General features: G+C 42.0%; 1 protein-coding gene across 1 annotated transcript in view; it reads left to right on the top strand.

Annotated features, from left to right (window-relative positions):
- Positions 1-23,327, top strand: part of FAT4 (FAT atypical cadherin 4) — a 340,538-nt gene that overhangs the window by 222,456 nt on the left and 94,755 nt on the right. The window lies entirely within an intron of this gene.

Here is a 23,327-nt window from a genome sequence, read left to right as displayed (position 1 = left end):
AACATTAATGTTAACTATACTGTCTTTGCAGATGGCAGGGATAATGCAAGGGCAGCCAGATATAACTATTATTTATGATTCAATATACAGGGTATAAGCAAACACAAAGAGTTGGCAACCCCATCACGGCCATCCTTGAAAGAGACAAATTAGCAGATAGGTGTGTTGTTGGGTGACTTACCACTTCATGTATTTTTATTTGATACATGCTTCCCGAGGGTCAATGTTTGCAAAGTCTATTGATGAAAGTCTCCCCTACCCATAACTCGAGGACCACACCCATTAACATCTGAGATACCAGAGGCAGATGTCACCCTTCCCAGCACCATGATGTCCTGCCCTTTGTGGATGGTTGTGCTATGTGGCTTTAAAATTGTTTCGGCAAAATTTGTTAAAATCAGAAAGTTCACCTACCATCGCAGAGTGTGATGTTTACCACTGTGGCGGATATGGAGTCCAAGATTCACACTCACATTTTTTGTGTCCAGATTTAACCCCTTCGCCGTGGCAGGAATTCCGCCGCGGCGCTGGGGGGGTTTGGGGGCAGGTGCGGTGGCGCTGTGCTCGTGACGGAACCACTCCGTCACGAGCCACGGTTGAGCTGTGCTCATGACGCAGTGGTTCCGTCACGTCTCCGCCCACTGCGTTAATCGCCCGCACAGGCGGGGAATTAGCGCCGCGTGGGCGGAGCGGCCGCCAACTGCCGCAGCATGACGGAACCACTCCGTCATGAGCACACGGCACCCGTGGCTCATGATGGAGTGGTTCCGTCATGAGCACGGAAAGGGTTAAAAGTGATATTGTCTAGTGCTGAAGAGTTTGGAACACTGACTTGTTTTTCTTAAGGGACACAGGATTTTTCCCATGATCGGGATATTGGCTCCTTGATTCACCTCATGAACAACCATCAAGAAAATAGGTTCTAAGACCAACTTACATTTTTATAATATTCACCTGGCTGCTAGCTGTTGCTCGGGGATTTTCAGTTTGTTATATTTTGCATCTTCTTCTGGATTAGCCTGTTAAAGAGTCTAGAAAGACTAGAAGGGAACACCTGCCCAGAACTGCATCTAGCTTACTCAAGTCACTGTCGGAAGGCTCACTATAACAAATGTTTTGAAAGAAGGGTTAGAAAGGTAGTGGGAGTCAAATGTGGAGGTTACAACTGTCCCCTCAACAAATTTTTGGTGTTGATCGTTATTTGAGAATCTTTGTCCCTTGCCATGACAGCTAGTATTCTTCCTGTTTTGTCATTAAATTTGAAGGAAGAGGTGCAATTAGTCAGTGCTCAGACACGTTTTCTTCAAATTGATTACCTTTATTTGAGCCAATGACGTAAGACAACATGATGCCCCACCCCTGCAGAATATGATGTGGGGCCACTAATCCTCCCATATTTCACAAATATTAATTGGTCTTGGGCTTGGTCTGCCGTTACGTTCTTTTTGTTAAAACGATGTATGTGTGCATTACTTGGTAAGCATGCTCTGATATGAAAATTATTTCATCTGACAGGAAAACTGCATTCCTCTTAAGCGTGAAAAGTGTAGGGGCCTTATTTAGAGTTTGTCAGATAGGATACTCCATCCTGTGCTCTCTATTCCGAGTGCATTCTAGCCTATGGCACTTGCAATATAGCGGATGGGATAACCGTCATGTTTTGACAAAGAGTTCCATCTTCCCAAACTCTAAATAAGGCACTAAATAAGTTTTGTAGGTAACGACTTGTAAGAGGCGAGGCAGCCTATGGCACTTGTAATATAGCACATGGGATATCTGTCACAGCTTGATGGAGTATCCCATCTGCCAAAACCTAAATAAGGCCCTGAAGAAGATTAGCAGGCATCGAGCTGGAAATAGCAAGGCGGCCTATGGCACTTGTTATATAGCGGATGGAATATCCTCCCTTTTTGATGGAGTGTTCCATCTGCCAAACTCTAAATAAGGTCTTAATTAAGTTTAGCAGGTAGCAAGATGGAAGTAATCAGGCTTCGTATGTTCTTCTCAATATCCACCAAAATGTGTTCAGGGTCCAAGGTTTCTGGGTAAGAGAACTGGGTGTTTGAATTCTCTAAATCTCAAAAGTGTTTCCAGTCTTGCCCTTTCAAATATAAAAAACCTGTTGCTTTAGCTTCCGTACCAGTGGTGCCTGTGCAGAAAGGGCAGCAAAGCAAATGCAAGTGACTTCTCCTGTCATTCATAGAAAACATTTCTACGACGTTGCAGCAGATAATGCCGCCAGAAACATTGGGCCTGCTTGGGCATATATGCCAACGTTTAAAAATACTGGACCGGGCAGAGTATTGCACCGAACACACAACAGAAATGCATTTTGAAAGACAAAAGTAAAGATGTAAAATACATTAACAGTAGAAAAATGGAGGAATGTGGCAGGGTGAAGACTTTGTTTACCTTAAATATACTTTTTACTTGGGGGCAGAGCTTAGCCGGACCTCAAGATGGGCACTCCTAGGTAGGCTTTACCGGCCGAACCACTAATCCAGCATAATCCTGGGCAGGGGAGACCCTCCACCTACTCCTGACATTGTGGCAGGTGCAGCAATCCCAGCAGCACCACATACCTGGATTTGTGACTATTCAGCACATATTAGGCATCCATGATGGCTGGAAGCCTGCTGGGGCCTAACAACATGTGACGTGGCACAGGCATGAGACTGCAGAGGTCGCGTCCGGGGAGGCCCTACCTGGGACGGTGAGGGCTTGAGTGAACAAGAGGCTCACTGCTCCCCCGCCTGGCTATTTGGGCTCAGTGTGCTGTCTGGCACCTGCTGAAGTCCTGCGGGTGGGCCGGGCTCGTTCCGGGAGTGCGGACGTGGTGGAGAGGGCCGGAGGTGTCCCGTCCTGAGCTAGGGGTGCCAGCTCTGGCCCTATACACTGCTTTCAAATGGCACAAACTGTGAGTACTGGGAGTGGGGGATCACGGCACCGCTGGGGCAGACTTTCAAATATCCTTCACATCCCTCCTATGCTGGGTTGCCTAGCACCTTCACTGACCTGCTAATTAAATCAGCGGGCGGCGCGGACGGTGTCCGCTTCATTTTCTGACAGTGTCCATATCTCCACAACCCTGGCTAAATGGGGGAGGCCCTCCTTGCTATACTGCTCACTCGTAAATCTTCATTTGTGGTGTTCTACAGTCTAGTTCTACTTTGCTGCGGCCCATGGCCCATGTGTCCTTAGCTGGGGCCCCTCACAGTCCCCTGAGCCTGCTCGTGCCCCCCAGTGGGGAAAATATTTTGGGGTGAGACGTGGCTCTATATCAGGACCAACTGTTCCTCAGCCTGAATACACCACATACCCCTACTGTCTTATTACAGTGCAGATGGAGATATAGGCTAACACTGCCTCATCCGTCTTGCGGGGCACAACGTGCATGTTGTACAGGAACCACTGCTTTCTCTAGCTGCGACTCACACACTTCCCTAAAGCCCATAGCAGGTAAACCCCATCAGTTTATGAACCCACTTATGCTCTCATCTGCAACACTACACAGCAGCCCTTTCACTGCACTGCTGGCCCCTGGGACCTCCTGCTTCAAACCTGGGCCCTGGGAACCCTGAGTCTGCTCATGCCCCTCAGTGCGGGGAAGACCCAGTGAGAGGCAGGCTCACCGCAGGAACAGGCATAGCCAACCAGTGAACAAAAGTGCAATAATCCTACAGATCCAACATACCAGTTTCAAAGACGCATGTTTATTTGTCTTTGATGCTGAATTGGCACCTGTACCACGTGTCCCATTTGGCTTCTTGCGAGGTTGAGAACATGAGCAAAAATGGCGCCTGCTAATCGAAACACACTTTTGATGGCTAGCACCACACAAGACAGGCAAAACAGGAGCCGAACCCGGAGGTCCCTTCGGAGCTCTCTGGGATTGGGGGGGTGGGGACAGGGGAGGGGCAGCAGGAGCTAGACCTCAAGGAGCTGCTGATCGATGTCAAAACTAGTCTCAGGGCCATCAACACGAAATTGGATACCCTCATGAATCTCCTAGACCACATGAAGCAGCGGGTGGATAAACGCGAAACCAGATTGGATCATCTAGAGAACGGAGTATCCGATGCAGAAGATGCTAAAGTAGAATCCAAGGACAAATGGACAAAATTTGCAGAATGTAAATGGACAAAATTCTTGCATTAGTTAAGGCCATAATGAAGACCTTGAAGCAAGATCAAGGTGCAATAAACTCAGAATCATGGGGACCTCAGAGACTACAGCAATTAACAAGATGGAGGATTATGTAGAATCCCTGCCTCACACGCTTTTAGGAGAGGCCTTATCCCCGGTCTTCATCGTTGAAAGAGCACACCGTTACCTGGGACGGCGACCCATCCCGGGTGTAGCTGCACACCCCATTATTGTTCGCCTCTTAGACTATAGGGACAGAGATATGATTTTTTGTCTTGCTCGACAGCGGCAATCCATACAACATCAGGGAAATGCTCTGTTTCTACCTGGATTTCACTCTGTCAGTTCAAGCCACCCGGCTTAAGTTTTAACCTACAAAAAGACAACTTCAACAGACCAACATCCCTTACGCGAAATCGCACATTTCTCATGAAGGCAAACCACACTTCTTCACGGATGCTAAATCGGCCCTCAAATTCGCCAAACACATCACCTCATGGCAACGCTTCCCTAGAGCATAACCATGTAATTCCGAAGGTAACTCTCTCAATGACAATGGCTAAAGAATGGTATTCAGCTATATGCCAGGACAAAGTTTCTCTACATTGTTCTAACTGATGCAGTGGCTCACCCCTACATTCATTTCCTACTCTGCTCAACGTAGGGTTCAGCTTACACCTGAAGATCATCCCGTCATGCCACCGAATTTACCGACAAGATGGGCTCACTGTGCAAGCTATTGGGAACTAGTATCCCCTTCGGCCACCGTACCATACTTTAGCAGGGGTGTCAATCTAACTTTTCTCCTCCTCCAGGGATGATTCCTGGCTCACCGGTTGTATTCATGTTGGGGCATTGGGGTGGGGGCGGTCTTCTTCTTTCTCAACCAAGTTTGGGGGTTAGAGTGGGTGGTGGGTGGGGATGTTCAGACATGGGGGACAAAAGCAACAAACATGCTGTGCACATTATCTGATCACACCCCAGTGTTGCTGGAGTTCACGGTCCCGCGAGCCCCCCGTGAGCCTTCTCTTGGTGCCTGCCTTCAGGGGCGCTGCAAGATGCAGTATTCCGGGAAGAGGTCAAAGCATCGATAGTTTAATATTTTGCTCAAAACGTGGGCTAAAACAAAAAAAACGTTTTTTGCATAAATCTACGTGTACCGTGCAGAGCAGTATTTTATAATGGAACGTCCCCTTTATGTAGGATTCTTGAATATAATAACAAAATCAGAATCAGTGCTCTGTGGTTGGCATCTCAAACCAAAGGAAACACTGGAGCTCCCGTGCTTGAAAATTCACACCATCTAAATTGCCATCCTCACAAATGCTTCCTTGGATAGTTTCAGGCACTTCAATAATGGCCTCATTCAAAGCAAGTGCTCTATAAAGACAGCAGCCACTGACTCTAAATTGGTATAAACATCCATAATATGGAATTGCAAGTGGGTTAGCAAGCAGACTTCTTATTAAGGAAAAAACCTAATCCCCTTCAGAGGAAAACTGCATACCGGAGCAAGAAAAATAGACTCGATTTCGGAGTAGTTTACATTTCAAGACACAATTATCTAAAGCTGTAGTGTAATCAGCAGAGCGATTGAAAAACTGTTTTGTAATTCCAGAGCTCAAGCGCTGCCATGCAGGCAGCCTAAGTACCCGGATGAGAACAGCAAAACATGGCCGACCATATGGTACGCGCTCCTTATCGCAGGGGGTCATTTTCTGCAGTTGCAGGGGATGTCGCGAAAGGATTAGGCAGTATTATAAAGTAACCACAAAAATAATAAAACAATCAAGTACTAACGGCCGAACCCATCCAGCCTACTTTGCCTACTTTGCCTCCGGAATCTGGACTCCCTGGTTTTGTGGATTTAAATGATTTAAAAAAAAAAAAATAACAATTACAGTCTAATGTATCAAATGTGTATAATTATCCCTTGTGTCCCTCAGGCGCACACATTCTGACGCCATTTCCGAGCGTAGAAGTTGCTTTTCGACCTCTGCTGAGGCTCATTTATCAAAGCCAGCAACACTCAAAATTAAGCACGTGATAACTATTTTTCACTGGAGTGGCAGGGCCAATTTGCTGCATTCACTATCCCACCCCATGAGGTAAATCACACCCGGTGGGATTGAGCGCATTTGACACCCATTGCAAATTGTAATGAACAACTTCCTGCCGAAAACATGGAGGCCCATTAAAATCTGATGTTAGCCGCTGCCATCAGCACCCTTGCTCCGGAACACAAGTTGTGCTTGGGAGTCTTGTCACATCCAACTGGTTTGCACAGAATCTCATCCTGCTGAAATGAAAGCCTGGGAATGTTTTGCCTCTGAGCTGACAAAGCAGGCTGGCTGGAACAGTTTAAACCCCTCTATCCGGACATATGTATATCAGCTGGGAAAGCTCACTTAACTAATAGGATTGGAAACTTAACCAATCAATACTTCTGGAGAGTTTGAGGTCATCACAGAGTGAAGAGCCTCAGCTGACCCTAGCAACTGTGAAGAAAAAAATGCATTTGGAATACTAATACCAGTAATTAATGAAGACAATCTCCTGACTCACACAGGAAGCTTTTCGAGGACCGGTCTGCTGGGTTTTTTGTAGAGCTGTGCAAAGTGACATGGTTTTTCTTACACACAATTAGTGTAGTTAATGTGTGGAATACAGATATTTTGCATATATTAAGAAGTTTATATCTTTGCATTACAAGCAAGATGTCACAGGTTTTATATTGCAATTTTCAGATTTGTACTGCTAATATGCATCAAAATATACCCTTGCGTACCTTGTCTCCGCTACTGTCTTCTGCACTATCTTGTGCATCAAAAAGATATGCAAAGTGTGTTGTACATTGAACATGTTCTCGCATACAAACATTGTGTGAGGTAGAAGTTATGTGTGTCAGATCCAAACCAATCGTGACTTTGGGACACCACATGGATATCATTTTAAATAGGCATTTGTTTTTCAAACTAAAAGCCCCCCATTCACCTATTGCTGCCTCTTAAGGTAGGGTGAAAGTAATGCACACTGGCTGTGCCTAATTACATATTGTTTAGATAAAGGTGTTACTGAGAGTTACACAGAGTCCGAATGTGTCCAGGATAAATAAGCAAAGCAAATTTCTAGGAAAAATAAGTCCCAGTGCCTCAATCTGGGTATATGAAGCGCACTGGTCTTAACTTCGAAAATGAACTTTATATGGGTATCCTGTCAAGCAAGTACAGCCTTTTTAGGACTTTAAGGCCTTTTTACAAAGATGTCCAATTGATAAGCCTGTTTCTTTTCCGTAGGCTATAGCAGCCAGAGTCATATTTCCAACCAAGGCAGCAGGCACATGGATCCCTGATATACTGTGCTTCTGGGGCTGTCACTAGGGAGGGACAGTTCCTCTTCTGCATTAGGGGGTCAGTCAACTAACTGTCAGTATTTATTAAAGCAAAAACACTTGACTCTTTCTTGAGCTCATTCTGCCATCAGTTTGTGTGATATAAAACGTTCATGTTAAACCTACTCAAATTTGGTATAGAACCCTGAAATTTGTAATCACCCTGGAGCAGGGTACCGTTTAAAGCCCGCTGTCCAGCCATATGTATATCAGCTGGGAAAACTCATTCCACTAATTGGATTGGAAACCTATCCAGTTAACAATTCTGAAGAGTTTGAGGTCATCACAAGGTGAAAAACCTCATCTAACCCTAGCAACTGTGAAGAAAAAAATGAATTTGGAATATTAATATCAGTAATTAATGAAGACAATCTCCTGATGCACACAGGAAGACATTTCGACGACCAGTCCTTTTTTTTTTTTTTTTTTTTTAAACACACTTTATTAAGTTTTTCCATGAGAAGGAACAATGAGTTACATTTGCATGAATCACATTAAGTATATATAGGGCAGAGGAGACAATGCAGGCATCTTGTGCAAACCTGTAAATAATGTAGTATATTCGTCAATACATTCCTAAAATGCCTCAGGATGGCCTGAAGTCCTCCAACCATGTACATTGCTATGTATTACATACCCATCCTTCAAGATACTTTACCCACGGGGAGCGGTGCCCGCCCAACAATCCCCCAACTCCCAATCCCACCCTGAACCCACCCACCATACCAAACCATGCCACAAAAATTCAGTCTGAGAGCCGTAGAGCATTCCCCTGTGGGGGGGGGGGGGGAAAGAAGATGGGAAGGAAACCACACCCGAAGCGTGCGGTAGGGGAAGGAAGGCAGCCAGACAGTGCAGCAAGAGGGGAGAACTAGATAAATGAAATCAAGTGGAGTACGGGGGAGAGGCGCAGATCACCACCCACGGGAAGTGGCTACAATCATTCGGGATACGTCATCACCCAGTGCCAGGGGACAGGTTCTAGCAATCACCAATCTTATCCGCTGACATGCACCCCGGCTCATACAGGGGGACTCTGGGGAGCGGCCCCTGCAGCCCCCTCCACCTTCCCCACTTCACTCCTAAACAGCTCAGTCAGGTGTGCCCATTCTAGGAATACAGGACGCTTGCGCAGCCCCCGACTCTCCTCGCGGTGCAGGGCCTCTCGCTCCGCCACCGACCATCTCAACACCTCCTCTCCCCAGGCCTCTACCCGCGGCGGGGCACGAGACTTCCAACGCTGTGTTATCAGGCGCTTTGCCAGCATTAATGTCAGTTTGGCAAAACGACGCAACAGTTTCGCTTTAAGGGGGAGCGATTTCGACGACCAGTCTACTGTTTTTTTTGTAGAGCTGTGCAAAGTCACATAGGTTTTCTTACACTAAATATCTGTAGTTGATGTGAGGAATATGGATATTTCGCATACATTAAGAAGTTCATATTTTTGCATGACAATCGGGATTTTGCAGGTTTTGTATTGCAATATTTGGATTTTTACTGTTATTTTGCATCAAATTGTAACCCCTGCTATTGTCTTCTACCTATCTGTCACATCAAAAAGAAATGCCAAGCTTGTAAATTGAGCATATTCACATATACAAACATTGGGTGAGGTGGAAGTTATATGACATATGGTGTTGCAGAAAAAAAGGTTTGGGTGAGGGAAAAACGACACAAATATCTGTTGAAATACAACACTTGGTGAAGAAAATGATTCAAACGAACAGAGGTTTCAAACGACGTCATCAAGAAAAAAAAGTATGAAGCTCTACAGTCCGACAAATGCGCCACAAAAAAATACTCAACTTTGTAGGCTTACTAGAGTAAACTAATGTTACAGTTTGTATGCAAGATTACCTTTATTTTCGTTAAAACTAAGTTCAGCCCTTATGTTAGGGTGCAGAAAAACCGTAAAATATTTATTTTTATTTTGCCATGTGTAGCAAAAACCCCAAATAAGATGGATTGCACCCTTATGGCACTCTATCGGATTATCAAACCGTGAAAATGGATTTACACTATGTAAAACTTCCACTAATGCGACTGAAAAGTTTTCCGTCTCTAAATTAGTTCACGGCGCACGGCTCATAACACTCAAAGCTTTTAGTAGGAATAACATTGTGTCTGAATCATAATTCTCATTTTGTACAAAGTTTTAACTGCTTGATTTCAAACTTTATAAAAGTTTTATTATTTTAAGTTTTTTGTTAATTTTTTTGTGTTTGTTGATAGATTTTATTATTCGATCTGTCAATAAAGATGATGATGAAACACAGCCCTAGTTTGTAACCATTTACTTTACACAAATACATTTTAAACCTTTTTAATTGAGAGAAAGTCCCTCTGTGGATGAATTCCCACTGTAAGGTCTGAATGACTCCTCTCATAACATGATCCATCTACTAGTTTTTTAAAAGCATTATGAAGATCAAAACGAGAATGCCATCAGGCAAAATAAATTTAAAGGTGTCAGCTAGAATCAACTGGCAAGCTAAAAGTTAAATTTATGTTTAGTTGCTTATTTCTCCAAAAAATAAAAAGGAAGTGATATTGAAGTTGTTCCACCTTGTAATCACACAGGTGAGGGAAGACCCATACACGCTGGCACTCACTCTGTCCTACTCCTGCAATCTACTCCCATTGTCACACACCCCTATAGTAGCCCCCTCATCATCGCCTTCATCATTATGTGCTGTGCTCCAACCATCCCCCTTGCTTCCTCTCATGTATTCCTCTCCAATGTTTAGCACTCCATAGTATTATAGTGGCAAAGCTTGTAACAGAGTTTTTGTATCAACCTCTCTTGATAATCACTAACCATTGTGAGACACTCGTGATTCAATTGACTTAGGTCATCAATTTTACAACCTTCCCGATCATCATACCACCCCGCGTTTAAGCACAATTTTGTGATCGCCACTATCACATTATGAAGTGAGTGATACTGATCCACCCACCAATTTTCCCAATGACAAAGTTGAACAATTCCATCTAAGTGCTTACAGCTGCAGTTGTTATGAGTCACGGAAAGTTTTTTCTGTCTTGAGCAGCAGAGACATGAAAAATGTAGCACCGGGTTTGTAATTTCCATAGTTGTGCTATCGGCTTTGTTGCCCAGGGCGACTCTTTCTCACTTTTGTTGATAACAAGAAAAAAGATGTTTTCAACCTCAACCTTCCTCATAACTACCCTCCGTATCATCACTCACTTAAATGACCCTGAGGTTTGCTGAAAAAGTATGACTTGTATTTACTTTTTGCTTTCCGACTTCACATCTTTCTTCTTGATCATCCAGTGACTTCTCAGGGTCGTTTACAGATTCTTCGCTTGAATCCATCTCCGTACCATCATTAGAGTCCTCAGGTTCTGGCTCCTGGTCAATGCCCTTGTCATCTTCACTCAGATCACGTCTTTGTTCACCATCTGTAGCATCTGAGGTTTTCTGCAGCAGTTTAGTGGCGTCCGCTGCTGACTCTTCATCAGCGCTGGTCTTAGGGTTTTTGTTCAGCAGAGCCGCAGAAACCTCTGCAGCGTTATCCATAGGTGGTGGTGGTGCACGATTCTCCTTATTATTGTCTACTTCTACATTGGCTTCTGCCACGTTTGCGACTTCCTTCAGCATCGCTGTTATAGTTTCTCCTAGGGGCCCCACTTCTATGCTGTGCAAGACATTCTTAAAGTTGTCTTAAAGCCGAAGTTTTTTTCCTCAGAAAAGCAGGAATTTCTTAAACCTGCGGTCTTGAGTCTGTTTGCTTATATCCTCTGTGAACATACTTGTGCCCACGGTATGCTTGTAGACTCGTACTTCACCCTATGCCCACTTCTGGCAAACCAACCCGCATGCCTGATCATTTTATAGGCTTTGATTTCATTACAGTATCATTTTATAAGCATTGAGTTAAAATCGGATGTTATCATTTCATACACTTTTGATGTCCTTACATTATCATTTTATAAGCCTTGATCCCCAACTTATCATTATCTTATAAAACTTTAAAAGACGCAGAGCTTATCAAAACATTATAAGGACTGATTAAAAACATATATGGACAGATTCCAATATAGCCGAGTGGACCAAAGAGGCGTGGCCACCTATCACAACTAATTAGCTCCACACACTCCCTAATATACTCACATTTCTATGCATAGCACACTTTGAAATGCCTTAAATGCACGATTCTAAATGTTGAGACTTCCGACAAAACAATCCCCTTACTTTGTTCTCATTCCATTGCAGCAGTAAATTACCACCTGCTCTCCATATTTTCACAATAAAATTAATAAAAGCAGTCTTATTTTCTCTCTTATTTAACATTGGATGTTCACACATATGTGCCTGTCTGACATGTCATTCAACAAAGATTTCCAATTGATGAGTCTGTTTCTTTTCCTGGGGCTATGGGCAGTGCTTAATTCCAGCAGCCAGACTCATATTTCCAACCAGAGCAGCAGGCACATGGCTCCCTAATATCCTATGTTTCTGGTGCTGTTCAATAGGGAGGGACATCTCCTTTTCTGCATTTAGTGGTCTGTCAACTAACTGTCAGTATTTATTAAAGCAAAAATACTTGGCACTTTCTTGACTTGATTCTGCCATGAGTGTGTGTGGTATAAAACTTTCATGTTATACAGTACTCAAATTTGGTATAAAACCATGAATTTTGTAATTGCCCTGCAGAAGGATAACATAGTGATGTTCTTGTGGGGCCGGGCAGGTACTATTTGACATAAACATTCCCCTTGATCCATCACATCTCCTGTAGTTCCTTGTCCATTCGATTGATCTTTGCACGACGTCAGAAAACAAAAATCGAAATAATGCTATACCTAGCATTGGAAATCTACATTTACTTACCGTCAATGGGAGCTCTGAGTTCTTAGGGATACAAAACATGTTTTTTTCCTTTATTCCTGATGATGAATGAATTGCTGAAATGCATATACATTTTATTTCACCTGACTGGTTTGCAAATCATAATGAAAAGCATCATTCAACTTGTTTTGCTCATACGTGAGCCATATGTTTGTGTGTTTTTGAGTACAGCCCCTTTTTGCCAGCTGTGTTGCATTTCATGGCTCACTTGCAGAATGGGGCATTGTGAACCGTTTTTTTTTGTGATGGACGTAAAGCAGAAGAAAGTAATTTTGTTCTTTACAAATTGACATGTTGTGCAATTTACGAGTCCAATTTCAATTTGTCACTTTGTAAAGCGAAAGCACATTTTTCTGTTCTACATACTTTAGGATAATGTGTGGGTCTGAGGCGGAAATGTGGTATCACACTTAGCATTATTGTCCGGGGTCAACTAGTCGTTCTTGGACCATGTGGAAGCGCATTAGGGATGTTTAGAGTGCTAGACGATGCTACGAATATGTACTGTCAACGCGGAGCAGAAGTCATCCTACAGCTCAACCTTCACACTGATGGCAGAATGTACAATTTATATGCAAACTATTATCGTTAGTATTTGTTCTGGTTAATCTGGTTTTAATGCCTTTGCTGTGATGTCAGCATCTGATGATTTGATTATAATTTACTGGTCGTGACGTCAGTGAGCAAGTAGAAGTCATGGAGACAACTGCATCCATGGGAGGTTAATTCTCTACCCTCAGGGAAAGTGAAAGCACATTAAATCACACGCAGCTGCACTTTGCTAAAACAAAAGAAAACCTTTCTCAGTGCGGCAACATTTTACCCAAATCCAAGACACAAATTTGGTACCTGGAAAGAAGAATGTCCATTCTTATTTAGGTATTAAATTGAATAATGTACCCCTTACAAGTAGATTCTGTTCTTTATTTGTATGCAGCACTTCATACTGCACTTCTGCCATTTTCAATAACTGTATAATATATATATATGTGAACAAGGCCGCATGTCTGGAGGCCAAAACGCGTCATTTGGACAAATGATGTTATAGTAAACTATTATACCTGAATCTTTGCTTACGGAGTCTGTACCCTGGTGTTGCGCCTTTCCGGCTGTTTTCGCTTTGGGATTTTGTTGTGGATATATATATATATATATATATAGAAACAAAGTCCAGAACTCCCCAGTAAGACAAAGGGAGCTACAAACAGGTAAGGACCTCTTCACCACGCACAATGCTGACGTCCAAAAGTAAAGACAGCAAACGATTCCAAATTTTTCAATTCTGACGTTTTATTTCATTGTCAGACAAGTGTCCGCCTCAGACGCGTTTGAGATATATATATATATATCTCAAACATGCATACTTCATGTCTTGGTGCTTTTATTGAACAAAAGTGCATGGTATTAAAACCTGTTTTTCACAGGGGACCATGGAGTATGGAAAAATATTTCAGGGTTGACTGTGAAATACGGATTTCATTATCATAATAACAGCCCCTGCCCATGCTGAAGAGCTTTACCGTTGTCATGGCTCCTAGAAATATGTGCCATAGAGGACCAAATTATGCATCAAGGGAATCTAAATTACTTGCAAAAATGAAAATATGTGGCACATTCTCTCCAATATTATTTTCATCCATTCGAGATAGAAACATTATTTTTGATGAAGTCTGCACATTTTTCAAATCATATGGCAAACGTAGTAAATCAACAACGTATCAGTAAATGCTCCAGCCAGAGAATCATCTAAATCCACACACCCTCACCATTGCCCACTGTATTATTAACAATTTATTCAAGACCTAAACATTCTAATTTCAATCAGTGCCTAATGTTAGCTGTACTTAGAAAATAACAGCTTTTTCAAGCTAACTACCACAAAATGAATATATAGTCTGGAATACATAAATTAAACTCTTTAATATGGTCCAATATTGTCATCAAGGGGTTCTGGTGACATCACAAACTGTGAGGCTAAAGGTCTATCTATCTATCTATCTATCTATCTATCTATCTATCTATCTATCTATCTATCTATCTATCTATCTATCTATCTATCTATCTATCTATCTATCTATCTATCTATCTATCTATCTATCTATCTATCTATCTATCTATCTATCTATCTATCTATCTATCTATCCGTCTGTCCGTCTGTCTGTCTGTCTGTCTGTCTGTCTGTCTGTCTGTCTGTCTGTCCCCGGCCACCGTCAGGGTCCAGCCAAGTCAATGAATGGGAGGGAGGCATGCGGCCCCCTCCGGGACCGAGTTTGACCCCGGGAACTGACACCCCTCTGGGATGTTAATAAAGGGGGGGGGGATGCATGATGGCCCTGAGGACGCCATCCCCCAACTATGTCACAGGGTGTCCACACCTTGGAAATAGCAATTACTCTGCCTGCGCTGGTGCTGGCAGGGAAACTCTGTTTGCTCTATCTTGGTGGGAGCAATTTCAAAGCTCCCGCCAAGAGAGAGCAGTCTCTAACTCTGCTCCCAGCAGGTGGCAGCAGGAAAAAATTGCCTTGTGGCCAATCCTCTACCTCACACTGCCGAAGGCCATGTGCAGCGTGGGGTTGGCTGCATACGGGGGTTTAGCCACAGGGCCTGTCTGCAGGCCAGGCTTTGTGGCTAACCCCCCACTGCGCATGGCCAGAGGCTGTGTGCAGCGTGGGGTTGGCCGCATACGGGGGTTTGCAGCAGGGGCTGGTCGCAGGACTCCGGCCGTGCATGGCGGGGGGTTGGATCAATGTAAGGTAATTAAATATTACTTTGCTTTAAAAAAAAACTAGACATTCACAGAAAAAAACAAAGGTTAAAGTACTTGTGCCCTAAGGTAACTATAACTCACGCCCTTGCCATGCACTGCTAATTACCCCATATATTACATCACTCATGACATCCTTTATGACATCATTGATAATTTCACCGTGCATGGCACACAAACTAGTTACCTTACGGCACGAGTTATAGTTACTTCAGAGAACTATAACTGGGGAATTTCAGTGGTTTTTAGAGGTTTTAACGTTACGTTGGTACTGAAAATTTCACCTAACTGTAAAACTACTTTAACCTTTTTCTTTTTTCAGTAAAAAAAAAAAAAAAAAAATATATATATATATATATATATATATATATATATATATATATATATATATATATATATATATTACCTACTGGCGGTCGCCAGTAGGTAGTTATAGTTAGGACCACGTTTCCATAGGAAAACCTCAACATTCTATTTTGAATAACTTTGGCGCCGGTCGACGAATCCTCGCGAATTTCTCAAAATAGGTGGGGCGCTACGCTCCGCTCCTACCCTGAAAGTCTCGGGGGGATCCGTCAAGCGGGGGCTGAGATAAAAGGGGGGTCCCAAAACGCGTTTTTCCCATGCATTTTTCCATAGGACCTTTAGAACGAGCTACAGCCCGAACGGCTGAACAGAATTACTCAAAATTTTGCAGAGAGGTAGTCCCTAGGTCAAGAAGGTGCCTTTTGTAGGTTTGGTGTAAATCTGTTCAGTAGATTCTGAGAAAATAGCCTTTAAATCAATATATATATCTGAGCCCGCTTACGGTACGCTTACCGTACGCTTACGGTAAGCGTACGGTGGCGTGCGCGAGCGCGATTCTGATTGGCTCTTAGATCTTAGTAAACATTCGAATCGGCCGAAACCAGGAAGCGGCGGCCGCCATTTTGTGTATTTCACTCTGAAAAAAAAGAGTGAAAACAAGGAAAGGGGGCAATGAGGAGAGTTACAGACCCCCTAACAATTGTAAGGGGGTCAAAGAAGGACAGAAAAGTACAAAAAAAACATTTATTGATTTTAAAAAAAATCACGGGGTACGCGTACGGTAAGCTTACGGTAAGCGTACGGTAAAAAAAATAAAAATAAATAAATGAAAAGCAGATTTAAGAGTTTAGAAATTAGGGAGCTCTAAAAAGAGCTGTTGTGTTTATGAAGTCATTTTTTTAGTGGTACCTACAAGTAAGTACCGATGCAGAGTCTAAGGTTCAAGAGGAAGACTCTGTTCCCTTCATCATTGAAGTGCACACCATCTCCTCTATAAATGTCTTGCATGTCATAACGCAAGTTGTTGTGGTAAATGGCACCCATACCATAGTCACGGAGGAAAGCAGAAACAGATTTGTTGACGTGCTTTCTTGCTTTGTCAATCTGTGGACAGAAATGATTGGACCAGTTCCATTTTTGCCTTTGGCATATGTTGGAAAACACAAAGGCAGTTTTAGGGAAAAGTGTAAACAGTTGTGCAAAGGTGTCCTTCACAAGCATTTCCAGACCTACCCCAGTCAAAGTGCCTAGGTCATTGCCACCACAGTGCACTATTATGAGGTCAGGGTGTTGGATTTGAATGAAGGATTTCACCAATGGCATCAATTGGTGCCACTTTAACCCTCTCTGACCAATCCATTTAATGTCTACATTTGGCAAAGCAAGGTCTCTCACCATATCTGTTTTCTCTGCAAACTTTTCACTCCAGAAGACATAGCTGTGCCCTACAATCCACACTGTGAACATCTTCAAAGGAGAACTGGATGCACTCAGGAGGTGTCTTTCAGTAGAATGGCAATATGAAAAGAAAGACAGTTTGGAAATGGAGGCATACATATTTTTTTAAAACAAAAAGAACTGATTGGCTGTTTCATACCATTCCAGAATAAAAACTAGGCTGTATGTGAAAATTAATAGAAGCATGTTTTGTATTGGTACAAAAAAATGTGTAACCAAAGAACAGTACTATGGATTTGCTGTTAGGTTTGAAAAGTCAAGCACTCTTGCTCTGTGGAATTGAAACATTGTGTGTCGAACTTCTGACCTAACTGAACACAGCAGTGTTCCATGAGCTGTTGCTATGGTAGCAGGCAGAAGTCAAGTTGGGGGAAGGGTACTAGGCAGAAGTCAAGTTGGGGGAAGGGTACTTTTGGAAAAGGGTTCGTTTTCAACCAATAGAAATGTGTGAATACATGTGAAAAAAAGGGGGAAGCACTGAGATTTGAAAATTACATGTATATGTGTGGAAAAATAGAGGTAAAGTTTGCCATTATCTGGTTCTGCTGAGAGGAGAGAGGTGAACACAACAGAGATCCTGGCTCTGATAATCTGCTGTTTGAGTGTCACATTTCTTTCACAACTAACTAATTTTAAAGGTGAGTTTACAGTTTGAGAGGGGATGTATGTGGTAACTTAAGAAATGAATAATAGAAATGGGAATTGTTTTTGTTGTAGTTACACATGGTGGTTTCATAATGTGTCAGTGTGTAAAAGTGATTTACACTTGCCCCGAAAAAAAAAAAGAGCAGTAAGTGTGCTTTCAAATTGGCAAAGAAATTTCGTTTTGGGACTAATGTGAAAACATGACTCTGTGTGCATAGAAGAATTATAGGCAGAGATTTATTGCGTCTTGCTCTGGTGATTTCACAGTTGGATTAGATGGAAAGGGGGAGCGAATTATTGGGGGAAGAAGCAGAGGCTTAGCACACACCCATGTCCTTGCCGTGTATAGTCATGCACAGTATTTACAAGCCAGTGGGGTTTTCAGGTTTAAGTCTGTAATGCAAATACATTCAGCATCACTAAGGCTGGTTGCCCTTGCTGGAGTGTAGGCAGTCACAGAGAATGCACATGGTGGTGGTCTGAAAAAAAAACAGCTTGGACACGTGCAATTAAATAAATCAAAAATAGTGGTTTCATAATGTGTCAGTCTGTAAAAGTGATTTCAAATTGTAAAAAGAGATTTTCACTTGGCCCGAAAAAAAAAGAGCAGTAAGTGTGCATTCAAATTGGCAAAGAAATTTCGTTTTGGCACTAATGTGAAAACATGACTCTGTGTGCATAGAAGAATTATAGGCAGAGATTTATTGCGTCTTGCTCTGGTGATTTCACAGTTGCATTAGATGGAAAGGGGGAGCGAATTATTGGGGGAAGAAGCAGAGGCTTAGCACACACCCATGTCCTTGCCGTGTATAGTCATGCAAAGTATTTACAAGCCAGTGGGGTTTTCAGGTTTAAGTCTGTAATGCAAATACATTCAGCATCACTAAGGCTGGTTGCCCTTGGTGGAGTGTAGGCAGTCACAGAGAATGCACATGGTGGTGGTCTGAAAAAAAAACAGCTTGGACACGTGCAATTAAATAAATCAAAAATAGTGGTTTCATAATGTGTCAGTCTGTAAAAGTGATTTCAAATTGTAAAAAGAGATTTTCACTTGGCCCGAAAAAAAAAAGAGCAGTAAGTGTGCTTTCAAATTGGCAAAGAAATTTCGTTTTGGGACTAATGTGAAAACATGACTCTGTGTGCATAGAAGAATTATAGGCAGAGATTTATTGCGTCTTGCTCTGGTGATTTCACAGTTGCATTAGATGGAAAGGGGGAGCGAATTATTGGGGCAAGAAGCAGAGGCTTAGCACACACCCATGTCCTTGCCGTGTATAGTCATGCACAGTATTTACAAGCCAGTGGGGTTTTCAGGTTTAAGTCTGTAATGCAAATACATTCAGCATCACTATGGCTGGTTGCCCTTGGTGGAGTGTAGGCAGTCACAGAGAATGCACATGGTGGTGGTCTGAAAAAAAAACAGCTTGGACACGTGCAATTAAATAAATCAAAAATAGTGGTTTCATAATGTGTCAGTCTGTAAAAGTGATTTCAAATTGTAAAAAGAGATTTTCACTTGGCCCGAAAAAAAAAGAGCAGTAAGTGTGCATTCAAATTGGCAAAGAAATTTCGTTTTGGCACTAATGTGAAAACATGACTCTGTGTGCATAGAAGAATTATAGGCAGAGATTTATTGCGTCTTGCTCTGGTGATTTCACAGTTGCATTAGATGGAAAGGGGGAGCGAATTATTGGGGGAAGAAGCAGAGGCTTAGCACACACCCATGTCCTTGCCGTGTATAGTCATGCACAGTATTTACAAGCCAGTGGGGTTTTCAGGTTTAAGTCTGTAATGCAAATACATTCAGCATCACTAAGGCTGGTTGCCCTTGGTGGAGTGTAGGCAGTCACAGAGAATGCACATGGTGGTGGTCTGAAAAAAAAACAGCTTGGACACGTGCAATTAAATAAATCAAAAATAGTGGTTTCATAATGTGTCAGTCTGTAAAAGTGATTTCAAATTGTAAAAAGAGATTTTCACTTGGCCCGAAAAAAAAAAGAGCAGTAAGTGTGCTTTGAAATTTGCAAAGAAATTTCGTTTTGGCACTAATGTGAAAACATGACTCTGTGTGCATAGAAGAATTATAGGCAGAGATTTATTGCGTCTTGCTCTGGTGATTTCACAGTTGCATTAGATGGAAAGGGGGAGCGAATTTTTGGTGCAGAAGCAGACTCTTAGCACACACCCAGCTGCTTACCATGTGGAATCATGCACAGTATTCACAAGCGAGTGGGGTTTGAGGTTGCAATATATTCTGAAAACAGCAAAAATAAGGCAAAAATATTTTTGGTAAAAAATGTAAATATGTGTACTGTATTATAAAATGGTTTAAAAATATTAATACTTTTTTCTTTATTTTCAGATCGATATAGAAAATTTTCGGAAACTACAACCATTTTAAAAACTATTTTTTAAAAAAACAAATGAATAAATATTTTTTTGAGTGAGTATGGTAAGTCAATAATAATAATTGTAGTCTCTCAAGGACCTTGTAATGAGATAAATGATTTTTAGTGTTTTTTTTAAAAAATAAAAAAAAAGGTACGCTTACCGTACGCGTACGGTAAAAAAAAAATAAAAAAAAGTTTTTAAAAACATGTAAAAAAAAGATGAAAGATAAGGTTGGCTCTTAAAAGAACCGTTGTGTTCATGCAGGGACAGAGGAAAGGAAGCATGGGAAAATCATTCAAAGCTACAAATGTGCTGATCTATTTTGTTGTTCACTAGGGAAACACTGGTCTCCCTATGACAAATTAGACCTTTACAAAATGTGCAATGAATATCAACCTTCCGAAATCGAAGGTTCATTTCCAGAGGGCCAGCAAAAGGAGATTCTCCCCCCACAGATGAAGGGCTCACCTGACCTGCAGAAGAAGGAGTAAGCTCTGCAGATGATGGTCCAGGCTGAGCTGCTGTGGATGTACTGGCTCGTCTTTCTGAAGAGTTACCTCCAAAAAGATGACCATGTGTCCTTCTGTGTACATCCTGGAGGTGTCTCTTCATGGTGTGATTCCCAAAGGAATACTTCCTGTCAGGATTACCTCTAGAAAGTACACGCTTACACAGCCTGCAAGTAACTAAGGGTGCATTCACCTTTTGCTGGCCTTCTGGAAAAGTAAAATAATCCCAAACATAAGAAGGCTTTACTTTCCTCGCTCTCTGCCTCAAGACAGTGCTGCTGGTGCTAGCCTCACTCTCAGAAGGGCTCTGCTGTTCTGCCATCGTATCCCAAAGACAAACCAGCTCCTTCTCCTAAGGGATCACAAGCAGAAATGAGGGGAATGGGTGTGGTGTAGGAGAGTTCTAGAACTGAAAGTACTTTCAACCAATCAAAAGTTGTGTTTCATGATCACATGACCTACCGTACGCTTACGGTACGCTTACGGTGCGCTTACGGCAAAAGTACGCATGCGCGTAAAAAAGACACGCGCTTCCGCGCATGCGCATAACAGTCACTCCCCGGCACTTCCGCGTAACGTGCGCGTGTGGCGTAAGCGCGCACGCGTCCCACGCGCAGTACGCGCGGCTACACAAAGTACGTAACTATACGCAAGCAGCGTAGATAGATTACCGACGTTGCGTAAACCGTACGCTTACCGTGAGCTTACGGTACGCGTACTATAAAAAAAAAAAAAAAAAAAAAAAAATCTGGAAAAAATTTTTACGTTTATTTTAAAAAATATATATAAAAAAAATATTTAAGGATTTTAAAAATTTAAGCATAGTCTTTATAAAAGGTAAGAAAATTAAATTAAAAATATGTTTGAAAAAAATGAAGAATAAAAAAAAAAAATAGCATTTAAAAAACCTTGCAAATTCACTGAAAAAACCATGGGTTTCACACACGTTATAGTTAGGAATTAGCATTTAAAAAACCTTGCAAATTCACTGAAAAAACCATGGGTTTCACACACGTTATAGTTAGGAATTAGCATTTAAAAAACCTTAGAAATTCACTGAAAAAACCATAGGTTTCACACACGTTATAGTTAGGAATTAGCATTTAAAAAACCTTAGAAATTCAGTGAAAAAACCATAGGTTTCACACATGTTATAGTTAGCTGGACATTTTACTCGTAAAAAACCAATGAAATTGCCCCGTTATAGTTAGTTCAGCTAACTATAACTCGCGCGCCCGCAATGCACTGCTGATGACGTCACATATTACATCACTCATGACATGGTCAGTGACATCACTCATGACATCACTGATGACATCTCAAATGACATCACTGATGACATCATCCAGTGAATGTGTGTTTTTCTGAAAATTAAATATGTTTTATATATGTATATCTCAAGGTCGATGGAAGAATAAATGGGTATATAAGTGTCTAAATGGATGATTTGTTTTTGAAAAATTGATTGTGTAACTGACTGATTAAGTGTATCTCTCACTTTGTGTATAAGTGGCTGCATGGGTTGGTGAGTAGCTACATGGGTGTCTATATAGGTTATTAGTTGTTTTTTTGAGTATCAGTCTGAGTGTCTGTATGGTTCGGTGGGGGGTATTACGTAGTGCATAGGTGCATGAATGAGTGACTCACTGTTTGTATGTGTTGAAGACAGCATGTGTGCAGGACTGTATGGGTGGATGAGTGTGTGTATGGGTGTGTTAGTGAGTGAAAGACTGTCTCAATAGTGTCTTCAGGAGTAACTACATATGTTTTAAACTAGTATATGTGACTATTGGTGTATATATGTGAGTATATGTGAGAGGGAGAGATTGAAAGAGTTCCTGTATGAATAAGTATGTGTTTCTATAAGTGATTGTTTAAAAGACTAAGTATGTGTAAGTTTCCGTAGAAGTAAGTGTGGTGGTGTGTGTATAACTGTATATGCAGGTGAATGTATGTTTGATTCTTTATTAGCATGAGTGACTATGTGTGTGAGTAACTCTATGGATGAGTGGCATTATGTAACAGGATGTATAGGTGTATGAGTACATATGATGAGTGAGTACATGTATGAGTGACTGTATAGGACTGTTGGTGAATGAGTGGATGTGTATGTGGATCTTAGAATTACTGAAGAGGTTGTTGTAACTGGTATTGGTATGTCCATTGTTTTGAAATTTTTAGTCTCTATTTTTGAATGTGTGTATCAAAGCTTATATTAAGGTGAGAGGAGGTCTGCCACTCTATCACAAGGATGATGTCATCAGTGATGTCATCAGTGATGTCATTTCAGATGTCATCAGTGATGTCATGAGTGATGTCACTGACCATGTCATGAGTGATGTAATATGTGACGTCATCAGCAGTGCATTGCGGGCGCGCGAGTTATAGTTAGCTGAACTAACTATAACGGGGCAATTTCATTGGTTTTTTACGAGTAAAATGTCCAGCTAACTATAACATGTGTGAAACCTATGGTTTTTTCACTGAATTTCTAAGGTTTTTTAAATGCTAATTCCTAACTATAACGTGTGTGAAACCTATGGTTTTTTCAGTGAATATATATTACCTACTGGCGATAGCCAGTAGGTAGTTATAGTTAGGACCACGTTTCCATAGGAAAACCTCAACATTCTATTTTGAATAACTTTGGCGCCGGTCGACGAATCCTCGCAAATTTTTCAAAATAGGTGGGGCGCTACGCTCCGCTCCTACCCTGAAAGTCTCGGGGGGATCCGTCAAGCGGGGGCTGAGATAAAAGGGGGGTCCCAAAACGCGTTTTTCCCATGCATTTTTCCATAGGACCTTTAGAACGAGCTACAGCCCGAACGGCTGAACAGAATTACT

Source organism: Triturus cristatus, chromosome 2_2 (assembly GCF_964204655.1).
Source record: "Triturus cristatus chromosome 2_2, aTriCri1.1, whole genome shotgun sequence".
In the NCBI taxonomy this organism is placed as follows: domain Eukaryota; kingdom Metazoa; phylum Chordata; class Amphibia; order Caudata; family Salamandridae; genus Triturus; species Triturus cristatus.
This window is presented reverse-complemented; position numbering and strand designations above follow the sequence as displayed.